The following is a 14307-nucleotide window of genomic DNA, read 5'->3' as shown; positions in this document are numbered from 1 at the left end:
AGTAGAATATTGGTAACAAGAGTGGTTAAGATGTGAAATACTTAACCACAGGAAGTAGTCATGCAGGTTCTAAACAAGTCCATTGCTTACAAATAGGTTCCTTTTGGTGAGGTTGGTGGTGAGTTGAATTTATAATAGATTTGGTGCTAAACATTCTGGTATGTGTGGATAAACTGTTTTTGGACAACTTTAGTTTTGCACATGCAGTAAAAACAAGGTTTTGGATGTTTTCAGTGTGATTTAAACATTGTTATGTAATACTGTAGCATGTAATGAAAAAAAGTGCAAGGATGCTTTTCTTACATTAAATGTCTTCTACTACTATGATTGCTAGTTGTGGAAAGATGATACTTTGTTCCATTCAGAGAGGTGGTTTCTGCCCTCATGGCCTACTCTCCTCTTTTTAGGTACAATGATGCTCAAGATGATGAACTTGATGGGTGCATGTCTTTATAACATAGATATACCCAGCAGTATAACTGGCCCTGTTTACTGTCCAGGACGCATACTGAGGTACAGGAATGTAATGAAATGTAATTTTATGGGGTATTTTGGACATTATGGGACACAGATGCATGTTCTCATTTTAAGGACATGCCTCTGTGGGCCCTGCTCGCTGCTCTTAGTGCCCCCTGTGCTCTGCTTGCCCCTAACCCCCCCCCCCCCCAATGGGATTGGCTCACAGTGATTACGGGGTCAGGAGCCAATTAAATCTCTGCCTCTGACCGGCTCACAGAGCTCTGCTGTCATATCGACAGCAGGGTGAGTGAGTTGTGGCGGAGAGAGAGAGACAGGCAATCGGCGGGAGAGGTGACAGCATGTGGCGGTGGCGAGTGAAATCTACGTCCTGGCAGGAATAACCGCTCCCAAACAGGGTGTAGATTTCAATCATCGCCGTTTAAAAGCGGTCAATTAGCTACATCTGCTCACAAAGTGTTTTTTTTTTTTTTTTTTGCTCCATGATCAACAATAGGGTTGGACATCATTACAAAACTGCTTTATATGTTCTTTAGCTTCTTCAAGTCAGGACTATTGCATACCTTTCACATACCTGTTGGTGGTATGTGAAAGGTATCGGTCATAATAAAGCTTTATTTTAGCAGTATATTATCACATTTAAGTACAGTTTGCCTACCTAAAACAGAACAAAGATTTTTCAGGCTATTTTGGACTTCATTGATGCAAGGTTTGGATTGCAATAGCTCTTTTGGTTGACCTTGTAATATACAGTCCTCTTTTTATTTATTATTTTGTATTTGCATATTACTGACATCATGTGGATGCTGTACAAAAAGGGTGTCAATTGTGTTGATTGCGATCTACCAGTAGATCAAAAGAACTACTAGGTAGATTAGTCACATGCTGAAAGAAGCAGAGTGCAGAATGCTGATAGTGTAGCGCCAGCCAGTGAGCAAGGTGAAAGTGTCTGTGGCCCCTCCCCTGCAGCAATACATGCAGCAACGGCGGCAAGTAAATCTGTGGCTCTGCGCCCTCCATCAGTTCCCATAGGCTTGTTAGTAGAGGGACCCCTATCAAGTCCTATGTCATCATTTTGATAGCACCCGCACTTCCAGGAGTGCTGGCAGGGGCGTAACAATAGACCCTGCAAGGGATGCCTCCGCAGGGGGGGCCCAGAAGCCACAGGGAGCCCGTGGGGGGAAAAGTTTGAGAGACTGACAGCTAAGGGCATGAAGTGAAAAAACGTATTCTGCTCTCGCACCATTGTTATATTGACTTAATGTGTCCACCACACAGATAAGGACTCATACACACTTTGGAATTTGTACACTGTCCCTGCTCCCTAGGGTTCATAAAAAAACATCTGTAGATTCTTATCGCGCAGGGTCTAATGACCTTATGGCCTCTAATTACTTTTACAACACAATGGAGTGGAGATTGGTCTGAAGCTAGCCATACACTAGGCCGATTCCCGCCAGATCGACAGCAGATTCGATCACTGGGATCGAATCTGCTGTCACATCGTTCCCGCAACACGCCGAATTTCGATCCATTTCGTCCGATCCCGTCGATCGCTCCATGCGGAAAATTACCGTCGATCGCCCGCGGGTAGGGAGCGCGTCGCTAGCGGCGTTCGAGTACCCGACGACCGACGCAATAGAGCCCGCATACATTACCTGCTCCGTCGGCACGACTGCCCCCGGTCACCGCTGCTCCGTCTCCGCGCTGGTCTGGTCTCCGGGTCCGGCATGCTTCACTTCTTCTAGCCCGGCAGGAAGTTTAAACAGTAGAGGGCGCTCTTTTCTCCCCTGATGACGCAAGATTGCCTCCTCTTTGGCGAGTCTCTGCGACCTCAGGATATCTAATATATTCCGGAGGTATCTGTGGTGTGCAACATCGCTGGTGAAACGACACCATTTGAAAGTTCTGCGGACCATCTATCAAACTCGTTTACAACCTTATAATGTGGGTTGTTGGAATCTGGTAAGCCTTGCTTCTTTACCTTTTTGTTCGAAGATCCTGTATACCAGAAAATGACGAAAGCTGTATTACTATAGACCTGCGCTGACTTTATATATTAGTAGAGGGCGCTCTACTGTTTAAACTTCCTGCCGGGCAGGAAGAAGTAAAGCATGCCGGACCTGGAGACCAGAGCGGAGACGGAGCAGCGGTGACCGGGGGCAGTCGCGCCGGCGGAGCAGGTAATGTATACGGCGGGGGGCAGCGGCGGCACCACAGCCACCACCACCACAACAGATTGTGAACGGTTTCAGACTGAAATCGGTTCACAATCTGTTTGCAGTAACGGTAGCCATACGATCCCTGTCTGATCAGATTCGATCAGAGAGGGATCTATCTGTTGGTCGAATCTGATGGCAAATCGACCAGTGTATGGCTACCTTTACTGTTGCTGCTTCATTGAGAGCTTGTTGTCTCAATGAAGTCCAAGATCCCTTAACCTTCCTGGCGGTAACCCCTGCTGGGCCGATTTGAATATTTTTTTTTTTGCTGAACGCAGCTAGCACTTTGCTAGCTGCGTCAGCACTTCGATCGCCGCCGCCCCGCGCTCGATCGCCGCTATCCGCGTCGCAACACAGCCCCCCCCCCCTAGACCCCTGCGCTGCCTGGCCTATCAGCGCCAGGCAGCGGCAAGGGGTGGAACGGGACTCCCTTAGACGTCACGGCGTCGCTGACGTCATCCCGCCCCGTCGCCATGGCGACGGGGGAAGCCCTCCAGGAAATCCCGTTCTTTGAACGGGATTTCCTGATCGCCTATCGCCGGAGGTGATTGGCGGGGCTGGTGGGAAGCCGCTGAGCAGCGGCTATCATGTAGCGAGCCCTAGGCCCGCTACATGATTTAAAAAAATAAATAAAAAACAACGGCTGCGCTGCCCCCTGGCGGTTTTTAATATACCACCAGGAGGGTTAATAACAGTATCAATCAGTGACATTCTGAATGTTTTGCCAAAGTTACAGTGAATGAATACTATATCATGCATGTCTGCATGACTGTTTGGGAATAAGGATGGGGGAGGGGACTCTGCCTAATTATGTGTAGTGCTTTTTTGGGGGGTGGGTAGGGAGAAAAAGTAGATCCCATTCGCTTTGTAGTTTTTTAAAAAGGCTTGGGAGCCGATATGTGAGCACCCTGCTGTATAGAGTCATGTCAGTAATTGACCCTCATGGAGAACACGAACCACAACAGGCACGCACGCATGCACACACCTGTACAAAGGTATTCAGCTTTCAAGAGGGTACTCTGATAATGTATTACTTCAGGTCAGTGCCCAGCAGGCGGACTACAAGATAAGGAAAAGATTTATAATAGGAAAACTTACATTTTTCCCTCTAGCCATAATACTGATCTGAAGTTTTTTCTCTGTGTGTAAAGCAAGAGAAAATCTTTTTTTTTTGCATGCTTCCCACTAACTGTATTCTGCTGTGTTATAGGCCAAGTTACCTGTCACTCCAAATGCACAACAAGGTTATATGACACATTAAGGCCCCGTTCACACTGCACGCGTTTCCAGACGCATTTTGGAAACGCGTGCAGGTGGCCGACACGGCACTATTGCGCAGGTGCAGAATGCTCCTGGCTGTAGGAGCCACACTGCGCTGACTGGCTGAATTAGCGGGACTCATAGCAGAAGACCCAGGTGGCGGAGGACGACAGCGAGGGACTGATTGGCCTGAAGGGGGCTGGAGGAAGCCCCAGGTATGTATAAAACTTTTCTTTTCATCTGTCTCAGGTACCCTTTAATTCATGGCCACCAAACCAAATTTTAACAACATATCAAATTATCCCTCCTGGTGGTTCAATTTTTTTGCCAAATAGGCAGAAATCCTTTTTTTTTTTTTTTTTTACATTTTTTTTGTTTCATGTAATGCTACCAGAGTTGTAGCTACATGAAACACCACTAGAGGGCGCATGTGTCCCTGTAGTGCGATCGTCGCCGGCATCAATAGCAAACAGGGGAACGCGTATATAACCCGTTCCCCTGTTTGGCTTCTCCTGTCACCATGGCGACGATCGGAATGACGTCATGGACGTCAGCCGACGTCCTGACGTCAGACGCCTCCGATCCAGCCCATAGCGCTGCCTGGAACTCATTGGTCCGGGCTGTGCAGGGCTCTGGCGGGGGGCCCTCTTCCGCCGCTGCGTGCGGGCGATTGCCGCAGAGCGGCGGCGATCAAGCTGTACGTGCGGCTAGCAAAGTGCTAGCTGCGCGTACAGCACTTTAAATGGGGCAAATCGCCCCACCAGGGGCTGAGATATCTTCCTATGCGGCATAGCCCGAGCTCAGCTCGGGCTTACCGCCAGGAAGGTTAATTGATTTCATGAGCAAAGAGTGCATACATTTGCATAAATCGGCATACATTTGCATAAATCAGTATCAACACAGAATTATTTCCATCTCATTGGCCATCTCTATTAGTGACACTGCTACACATCAGGCTTTATTCGTACAGCATAGAGGTTATTTAGTATATATAAGAGATTCCTGTGTACACATCATATATACTGTACAGTCACAATCAGATATGTAAATCTGACTTTAAAGATACAGGGACTGCTTTATTGAAGCAGCACAAGTAACTAATTTTTGATTGGTTTATTTCATTTTTGTGGACTAAGTACAGCTCTTACTATGTATATAAATTATTTATGATGACTATCATCTGAGAAATAGCACATTTTATCATATTTTCTATTTTAATTACAGTTTAAATTTATTAGTAGTCGGTGCATTTTTTTCCCGACACGGACTCCAGGCACCCAAAATTGCTCCGACTCCACGACTCCGACTACACAGGTCCTGAGTGAGAAAGGGTTGGATGAGAGATATGTTTTTGAGTGGAAGATGAGAGATATGTTTTTGAGTTGAAGATGAGAGGAGCTGGTTAGGGATTGAATGTGAGGAATATTTAAATATATCTCCCTTATAGTGGTGCCCATGCTGTGTTCCATTTTATAGCGGTCTGTCCACAGACACAATGTATATTTTACTCTGCACAGTCCATGAGTGGTTAATGTACTCATAATAACCTTCCTGGTGTCAGTGCCCATATAGTTATCTAAATGTCCATTATAAACACAGTATGACAATTAAAAACTCCGAGCTCCCCATTGCCTATATATTATTATAGTTATTTTATCTTCCCTTGACCCAAACTAATGTTTTATACTGGTTGTGAAAACTAAAATTCCCCCCGGTTACTACTGGAAATAGCCACTCTGCATAATGTCATATCCAGGCCAATCAGAAAGTTTAGGGTAACTTGCACACAGAAGCTCAATGCAAAAATCAAGCCCGAGTCTCTGTTGTCTGAGATAGAAAGAACAATCTACCATCATCTGAAGGATCTAGTTGCTTTTTGTTTCTGGGTCAGGCCTGCAGTCTAGGTTGTTTTATTCAGTTCTCTCCAACCCAGAAAAGCTGAAACTGCTTGGGGTAAAAATAGGTTTACTCTTGAACTGTTGAGAAGAAATAAAACTGATGTTTTGGAGTCAACCATTCATGTTCTTATTTGACCTGATGACATTATTTGGTAATGGAGCTGAAAACTGGTGTCACAATCTGTGGTGCCACAACTTGATCCCCCACTCACATAGTGCCCAGGAATAGTTGCATTGGCCAACATTTCCATACCCTTGGCACATCATTTGCAATGAAGTGACTTGAGAACTGCACGCTTATCAACAGGGGCTGGGCTGTGATGACATGCAGGCAACCTTTCATCTGAAGGTAATGGACACCTAAGCAGAAGCCCAAGTCTGACACCCTTGCTGGATTTTTAGTTTTTTTTTAAATTAAGAGGTGGAAAATAGCTCACCTTTGTCCCGAGGGGGAGGGGAGGCAGAGAGACAAAAAGTTAAATTTGTAAATATATGTAAACCTATATGGTTACACACTCAGATGATGACACTCAAAGGGAAGTCTACAAAAACAGCCCTGTAACTTGCACCATAAATAACAAGCAGGAAGCGGCTTCCTGTAGCGGCGATGTATATTGCCGTTACCAGAGGAACTGCTGCCCTGCTTCCTGCTTGTTCACAGCAGCCGGGGGACGCGCTGCTGTGAATAAAAAACACAGGCATGGAGGACAGGGAGCACAATATCAAAGAGGAAGCGGCCGCCAGCTGAGGTAACACAGCGGCGGCTGCAGGGGAGGGGGGTAACTACCTATACTGGGGCAGCTATAATCCCCATACTGGTGCAACTCCACTAGCTATACTGCTATACTGGCATCTTCTACCTACACTGGGGCAACTATACTCCCTACACTGGGGAAACTATACCTAGATAAACCCATACCTGTCCTAGTAGCAATAAGAGACGGCACACCACTGGCTGCAACAATTTTGCTTTATTCACGAACAAGTTCACTACATGTTACGAATATTACATTCGTCTTCAGGTGACAGCAAGTTAACATACAAACACCATTAAATGTGCTCATGAGAGGCCACCACACCCTTGGTGGCTCCACCCCTTATAACATTAACCCGTTGTCCATAGTCCAACATATATGTTAAAACCACTCCATAGTGCAAGGTCATGTGGCACTTCGGGTACCACTAATTATTAATAAATAACTGACCGTACTCCAGGCACTTCCAACAATGGACTGCCACTGACCCACCTAAAGAGGAACACAAACTATAAGACATAAGCATTACCGCATAGTAAAACAATGCATAAAACATGCATTATATAAAAATACAACCATATACACTAATATAAATATACCCAATATTGCACTAGCAGCAGCACCTCAATTTATGAAAAATCGTTTATAAAAAACATTTCAAAGGCAATCTTTCGTTCATTCCCCTCGGGGGAACCACATCCATATCATAAATCCATTGCGCCTTTTTTTGTTTCAAAATTGTTTCCAAGTTTCCTCCTGTAGTTAGAGGATCCAAGGACTCCAGTACACACCACCTCAGCTGCGACGCACCATGGCCTGCCACTCCAAAGTGCCACGCAAATGAGGTGTCATAGTTATCTCTTTTTCCTTCAGCATACTTGGTGATCGCCCTTTTATGCTCCTGTATAAGTGTTCTGACTGGCCTGGTGGTCTTGCCCACCTACATGAGCCCATATGGGCACTTGAGCCCATATACGGCCCATGGCGTGGAGCAAAAATGTCTCCCCTTAAAGAGACACTGAAGCGAAAAAAAAATTATGATATTATGATTTGTATGTGTAGTACAGCTAAGAAATAAAACATTAAGATCAGATACATCAGTGTAATTGTTTCCAGTACAGGAAGAGTTGAGAAACTCCAGTTGTTATCTCTATGCAAACAAGCCATTAAAGAGGAACTCCAGTGAAAATAATGTAATAAAAAAAGTGCTTCATTTTTACAATAATTATGTATACATGATTTAGTCAGTGTTTGCTCATTGTAAAATCTTTCCTCTCCCAGATTCACATTCTGACATGTTTTACATGGTGACATTGTTACTGTGGGCAGATTATGGAGCTGGTCTGGCTTTAACAGACAGCTGTAAGCAGCTATTTCCTGTCTGAACATTGTTACATTGTGGCAGTTTGCCCAGAGTACCGTACGGTACCAGAGCCTCTTGTGGGAGGGGTTTCAGCACAAAATCAGTCACACAGCGCCCCCTGATGGTCTGTTTGTGAAAATCATTATTTTTCTCATGTAAAAGTGGGTATCAGCTACTGATTGGGATAAAGTTCAATTCTTGGTCGGAGTTTCTCTTTAAGCTCTCCGACTAAGTTAGTCGTGGAGAGGGCTGTTATCTGACTTTTATTATCTCAACTGTAAGTGAACTGTTTACTTTTTCTCTGCTAGAGGAGAGGTCATTACTTCACAGACTGCTCTGAAAGACTCATTTTGAATGCTGAGTGTTGTGTAATCTGCACATATTATAGAATGATGCAATGTTAGAAAAAACACTATACCTGAAAATAAAAGTATGAGAATATTTTCTTTGCTGCTAATCTTCTAGTAATTATTCATAGTACACAACCAATTCACTATATCATATTTTTTTTTTCTCTTCAGTGTCTCTTTAATGGCAATTCTATGCCCGGTGTGTGAATGGCAAATAGCTTCGCCCTTTATAATTCCATTACATACATTACAATTTAAACAAGGGTGAGTCCCTGTCTTTCCTGTAGACATCTCCTTTCTCTTTGGGGCAGTGTCAGTGTGTCTGTCCCTGTCTTGAATGGTCCTGCCTCTCCTAATAGAAAAAATAGGTTCATCTTTAAATAAAGGTCCCAGGTCTTTGTCTGTACTTAGTAGGGGCCAAAACCTACGTATAGAATTTTTGATAAGCTTAGTGTTCTTCCCCAAATTGGTCATTAAAGGTACCCCCTTAATGCGACCAGTTCTACCTCTTCCTTGTAACAGCATGGACCTGTCAATAGCCAAAACCCCTTCTGTCTAATGTCCTCAACTTTTGAGGCATCATATCCTTTTTGTATAAATTTCCTACATAGTGTCTTGCTGACTTTCACATAGTCATCATCACAAGTACAGATGCGCCTGGCCCTAAGGAATTGCCCCCTTGGTATGGCTTTTACAACATGGCCATGGTGCTGGCTGTCATAACGCAATAAATTATTACGATCTGTCAGCTTGTGATACAGTTTAGTAACAAATCACCCACCGACAGTCTTAATGGAGACATCAAGAAAGTTGAAACTCTCATTAGATGCTTCCAGAGAAAATTTGATCGTAGGGTGCCTACGGTTCGCTTCACTCACCATTTCCTGGAGCAATTCCTTAGAGCCTCTCCATAGGAGCAATATATCATCTACAAAACGGTAGTACTGAAAAATAAACCCCTTGTATTTCACATTGTTCAAGAACAAAGATCGTTCAAGTGACTCAACAAAAATATTTGCAACCGATGGAGCTGCCGGTGACCCCATGCTTGCCCCTTGCTGCTCTACATAAATGTCCTCATGGAACCTGAAATAATTCGATTTAAGTATCAGCTCCAGGCAATCTAATAAAAAATACACTAAGCCATTGGACAAACTTGTCTCTAACAGTCAGGCAGGGCAGAGAAACGAAGGGGCAGCGGAGGTCCCCGCAAGAAACCACAATATCAGCAGAGGGACCATTACGAGCTCAGGAAACGGAATTAGAAGATGTGAGCAATGTCATTAATATCTCCACATATGTATTAGACGCAGTTGAGGTGTCAGTCCTCGAAAGGTTTAGGTTTTGTGCCTACCCAATGTGATTCAAAATTTGACTGGGAAGTGGATTTGTTCAAATTCACTAGAAGACTTAGATTAAAAGCATATTTTAAAGAGACAGAGATTGACAGCACGCTGGATAGCAGGTTATCACGGTATCTACAGAAATCGGATTGGAGTCCTAATGATTGTTTTCCTGCCATAAATCAATTTGAGAAAGCAGTGAGACAGGACAATAATCAGAAATGGGACAACAGCAAGTATGCTCACCCTAATTTGACTTCTGCACAAAAACAGGCATTGAAGAGATTAAGTGAGAACCCTGACATCATTATTACCAAGGCAGACAAGGGGGAAGGGGGGGCACGGTTATTCAAGACCGGCAGGACTACCTAAGAGAAGGGTTCCGGCAGGTGCAAAATGAAACCCACTACACGAAGTGTGAAAGTGACCCTACCCCTAAGATTAAAGACAAGGTTGACATGTTGTTTACAACTGCAGTAGAAGACGGAATCTTGGATGACAAGACAGCAAAGGGATTGAGAGTGAAGTTCCCGCGGTTACCCCTGCTATATCTATTGCCCAAAATACACAAACCGCTCAGGGACCCTCCTGGACGCCCCATTGTGTCCAGCAGGGGCTCGGCACTTTATCCGGTAGCAGGGTTCCTGGACACTTATCTGCAACCTATTGTAGCGTCCTTTCAGCATTGTCTTAAGGACACGACTGATTTATTGGTTCGATTGGAAAACTTGCGTGAAGTACCTGAGGACATTATATTTTGCAGCTTAGATATTCAGAGCATGTTTGCTGCAATCCCACAAGATGAGGCAATATCTGTGATTGAGGACAGACTGTTAGAGACAAGTTTGTCCAATGGCTTAGTGTATTTTTTATTAGATTGCCTGGAGCTGATACTTAAATAGAACTATTTCTGGTTCCATGAGGACATTTATGTACAGCAGCAAGGGACAAGCATGGCAGCTCCATCGGTTGCAAATATTTTTGTTGAGTCACTTGAACGATCTTTGTTCTTGAACAATGTGAAATACAAGGGGTTTATTTTTCAGTACTACCGGTTTTTGTAGATGATATATTGCTCCTATGGAGAGGCCCTAAGGAATTGCTCCTGGAAATGGTGAGTGAAGCGAACCGTATGCACCCTACGATCAAATTTTCTCTGGAAGCATCTAATGAGTGTCAACTTTCTTGATGTCTCCATTAAGACTGTCGATGGGCGATTCGTTACTAAGCTGTATCGCAAGCCGACAGATCGTAATAATTTATTGCGTTATGACAGCCAGCACCATGGCCATGTTGTAAAAGCCATACCAAGGGGGCAATTCCTTAGGGCCAGGCGCATCTGTACTTGTGATGATGACTATGTGAAAGTCAGCAAGACACTATGTAGGAAATTTATACAAAAAGGATATGATGCCTCAAAAGTTGAGGACATTTAGACAGAAGGGGTTTTGGCTATTGACAGGTCCATGCTGTTACAAGGAAGAGGTAGAACTGGTCGCATTAAGGGGGTACCTTTAATGACCAATTTGGGGAAGAACACTGCACTTAGCAAAAATTCTATACGTAGGTTTTGGCCCCTACTAAGTACAGACAAAGACCTGGGACCTTTATTTAAAGATGAGTCTATTTTTTCTATTAGGAGAGGCAGGACCATCCAAGACAGGGACAGACACACTGACACTGCCCCAAAGAGAAAGGAGATGTCTACAGGAAAGACAGGGACTTACCCTTGTTTAAATTGTAATGTATGTAATGGCATTATAAAGGGCGAAGCTATTTGCCATCCACACACCGGGCATAGAATTGCCATTAAGGGGAGACATTATTGCTCCACGCCATGGGCCGTATATGGGCTCAAGTGCCCATATGGGCTCATGTATGTGGGCAAGACCACCAGGCCAGTCAGAACACGTATACAGGAGCATAAAAGGGCGATCACCAAGTATGCTGAAGGAAAAAGAGATAACTACGACCAGGGCCGGGCCGAGGCATAGGCTGGAGAGGCTCCAGCCTCAGGGCGCAGTGAAGGAGGGGGCGCACAATTCATTCAGCTGTCATACCTAATTGTGTTTGAAGCAGAAAGAAATAAGAAAAGGAGATACATGGAAGTGACTACAAGCCAGATAACTAGAGATTAAGGTGTTGGGGGCCCTGGGGCACCTCTTAGTCTAATAGCAATCAGTGTGTGATGGTTGGGGTGGGAGGGATGGAGGGGCGCACATTGGTGTCTCAGCCTTGGGTGCTGGAGGACCTTGTCCCGGCTCTGACTACGACACCTCAGTTGCGAGGCACTTTTGAGTGGCAGGCCATGGTGCGTTGCAGCTGAGGTGGTGTGTACTGGAGTCCTTGGATCCTCTAACTACAGGAGGAAACTTGGAAACAATTTTGAAACAAAAAAAGGCGCGATGGATTTATGATATGGATGTGGTTGCCCCGAGGGGAATGAACGAAAGATTGCCTTTGAAATGTTTTTTATAAACGATTTTTCATAAATTGAGGTGCTGCTGCTAGTGCAATATTGGGTATATTTATATTAGTGTATATGGTTGTATTTTTATATATTGCATGTTTTATGCATTGTATTTCTATGTGGTAATGCTTATGTGTTATTGTTTGTGTTCCTCTTTAGGGGGTCAGTGGCAGTCCATTGTTGGAAGTGCCTGGAGTACGGTCAGTTATTTATTAATAATTAGTGGTAGCCGAAGTGGAGTACCACATGACCTTGTTCTATGGAGTGGTTTTAACATACAGTATATGTTGGACTATGGACAATGGGTTAATGTTATAAGGGGAGGGGGCCACCAAGGGTGTAGTGGCCTCCCATGAGCACATTTAATGGTGTTTGTCTGTTAATTTGCTGTTTATCACCTGAAGAAGAATGTAATATTCGTAACATGTAATGAACTTGTTTGTGAATACAGCAAAATTGTTGCAGCCAGTGGTGTGCCGTCTCTTGTTGCTACTAGGACGTATATCTGAGGCCGTTTGAGCAATCCGGCAGAGACAAGGCACCGGCAAATACACAGGTCACACAAACCTGATACACTTGTTCCCTGTCCAACAGTCGATGCAAAACCCATACCTGTACCTGGCTACCTTTGCCGTTCCCAACCAAAGCCTCTCCCCCCTCCCCCCACCATGCCCATCAGCCACACCCCCAACCCCTCCCCCCAACAGCACCCCCACTCCCTCCCCACTGGTCCTCAGGGAAAAGTTAGGTGTGGGTAGCGGTCCCCGGGCCAAAAAAGGTTGGGGACCCCTGCTGTAGTAGATGTCTGTGTGGTGGAGGAGAGATTGCACTCTGATACTAGCTTACTAAGGTTGGAGAACAGAAGTGAACCAGCAAATTTGGACTGGTTGAAAAGAAGGAAAAACAAATTCTATATGAAGTGGAAAAGGTGGCCCAAAATGCAATAGACAGGATGTATATGGAATACATCAAAACAGTCTTGCCTCAATACAGAGGTTTGACCATATATTTATTGGACAACAAAGAGACACCTTTAATGGGTCTATCAAGGTCTGTGTTCTCCATTATTCTTCACTTTTCTCCAACTTAAAGTGGTATGAAACTCAGCATTTTTTTACATTTTTTTTTATTTCTTTACAGTCCTAAATGTACTACCACAGAAATTGTAGCAGAACAGCAAAGAGCTCAACACAGCACTTTGTACATCAGTGGAAAGTTCCTGGCCGCATCCGAAGCAGTGATAACATTATCTTTAGTTTACTAAATGTATCTGACAAAGGAATTTAAACATTAGCAATTTGCCGAAACTGAACTTTCTCTGCTTCTAGTATGTGTGCAGTTGAGAAGTTATCTCTAGATATTTTAATATATAAATACAGCAGCTATGTAATAACTTACAATTGCCGCTTTCAGAGCAGATAACTGTACTTTGGGAACTTGTAATTTGTAAACAGACTTGTGCACAAAAGCAAATATCGTAACTGTATGGGCAATAAAAAGTAGGAAAACACATTTATTGAATGCTATGTCAGAGTTTTATACCAATATTGCTCCAGGGATTTAGATATTCATCTATGTAAGTTAATGATAAATAAATATGTTGAAAATTGCTCTGGTCCTAAATTGGTTTTAAGTAAATCCACCCATTCAATCAGTCTCTGTAGTGCAGGCAAATGCTGTCGCAGTCTCTTCCTTATAGCTGCCGATTTCTTTTTAAAGTGAGAAGAACATCTTCTACTACTGTAGTACTAGAAAGTAAGGTATCAAATATCCACACACGCACACGCGCACATACGCACACATACACACGTGCACATACACGCGCACATACATGTGCACACACGTCAAATCATTACTTACAAAAAAGGCAGCATTTGTTTATGTATTAGCACTCTGGATGGAAAGTAATTTACATTAGTTCCTCCTAAATTCACCAGAAGAGGGCAGTGTAATACAGCAAGTTAATGCAAAATTTTCTTTCTCTTTGCTTTGAAAATGGATTGTATGAATGCATATCTTTTTCTGTAATAAATAGAACACATATATTTAATGGGAAAGAAGCCGTTTTTGTTTATTCATAGTAACCATGAGACTGCAGCAGGTACAGAAATCTACGTATGCATTCACATTGCATAGTTAGGTAGATGTTTAATTGTAATGTACTTTTCC

The 14307-nt window shown here is 43.8% G+C and overlaps 1 protein-coding gene across 5 annotated transcripts in view; it reads left to right on the top strand.

Annotated features, from left to right (window-relative positions):
- KDM4C (lysine demethylase 4C) overlaps positions 1 to 14307 on the top strand; it is a 490901-nt gene that overhangs the window by 201159 nt on the left and 275435 nt on the right. Inside the window, exons 9-10 of one of the 5 annotated variants that reach the window (XR_011020736.1) lie at positions 408 to 513; positions 13279 to 13578. The exons of the other annotated variants lie outside the window; for them this stretch is intronic. The gene's annotated coding sequence lies outside the window, so the exon portion shown is untranslated. Of the gene's footprint in view, positions 1 to 407; positions 514 to 13278; positions 13579 to 14307 lie in introns of those variants that run through there. 5 annotated transcript variants of the gene reach the window in all.

Source organism: Hyperolius riggenbachi, chromosome 1, assembly GCF_040937935.1.
Source record: "Hyperolius riggenbachi isolate aHypRig1 chromosome 1, aHypRig1.pri, whole genome shotgun sequence".
NCBI lineage: Eukaryota > Metazoa > Chordata > Amphibia > Anura > Hyperoliidae > Hyperolius > Hyperolius riggenbachi.
This window is presented reverse-complemented; position numbering and strand designations above follow the sequence as displayed.